At 51.8% G+C, this 1,060-nt stretch overlaps 1 non-coding gene across 1 annotated transcript; it reads left to right on the top strand.

Moving 5' to 3' along the window:
* Window positions 1-634: 634 nt before the first annotated feature.
* On the top strand, window positions 635-706 carry TRNAD-AUC (transfer RNA aspartic acid (anticodon AUC)). Its single transcript has one exon. It is a non-coding gene; the product is annotated as a tRNA-Asp (tRNA).
* The last annotated feature ends 354 nt before the right edge of the window (window positions 707-1,060 follow it).

Raw genomic sequence — 1,060 nt, 5'->3', positions numbered from 1 at the left:
GTAGCTTTAGGGTGGAACCAACCATGTGACTAAAGGGCTGGAACTTTCAGCCCTATCCCCCCCACTCCTCCTAAGCAACCTCCAGGGAGGGCACTTGGGCTGGTTCAATCATCAATGGCCAAGGATTTAATCAATTGTGCCTATGTCATGGAACCTCCATAAAGACCCTAGACAATGGGGTTTGGACAACTTCCGGGTGGATGAACACACAGAGGTGCTGGGAGGTGGTGCACCTAGAGAGGGCATGGAAGCTCAGCACCCCTCCCCCCATGCCTCGCCCTATGCGTCTCTTCTAGTTGGCTGTTCCTGAATTGTATCCTTTATAATAATCCAGTGATAGTAAGTGAACTGTTTTCCTGAGTTCTGTGAGCCGTTCTAGTAAATTATGGAATCTGAGGAGGGGGTCATGGGAATAAGCTATTTGTAACCAAGTTGAATAGACGTGTGGGCACCCCATACTTATTCCTGGCATCTAGGTGGGGGTGATCTTGTGGGACTGAGCCCTTTACCTATGGGGTCTGCACTAACTCCAGGGAGTTAGTGTCAGAATTGAATTCAACTGTAGGACACCCAGTTGGTGTCCAGAGAGTTGGAGAATTGGTTGGTGTGAGAAAAACCCACCCATTTGAGGAGTTCCCTGGTGGCCTAGTGGTTAGGATTCGGCACTATCACTGCTGTGGCCCGGGTTCAATCCCTGGTCAGGGAACTGAGACCCTGAAAGCCACCTGGCATGGCCAAAATAAAAATAAAAAACAAACAGAAAAACCCCACACATTTGGTGTCAGAAGTGCTGTGAGTAAAAAACAGATCATAGTACCCTCTAAGGCCATTCTTGGCCCCTCTCTGTCCTGCTCTGGACCCAGGTCCAGCTGGCACATGGACCACACCGTCCAGACCCCCTGCCCTCTTGCTTCTGGCTAGGTGTGGTCAGCACGCGATCAGAAGGCCAGAGGAGAAAGGCCGGGGTATTTAGTCCCCCTGCTCCTGCCAGGCAGACCCTTGCCCATGGCTCCAGCTCACTGGCTCTGGAAACACCACCAGCCCTTCAGGGACAGGAGTG

This window comes from Eschrichtius robustus, chromosome 16 (genome assembly GCF_028021215.1).
Source record: "Eschrichtius robustus isolate mEscRob2 chromosome 16, mEscRob2.pri, whole genome shotgun sequence".
Classification (NCBI taxonomy): domain Eukaryota; kingdom Metazoa; phylum Chordata; class Mammalia; order Artiodactyla; family Eschrichtiidae; genus Eschrichtius; species Eschrichtius robustus.
This window is presented reverse-complemented; position numbering and strand designations above follow the sequence as displayed.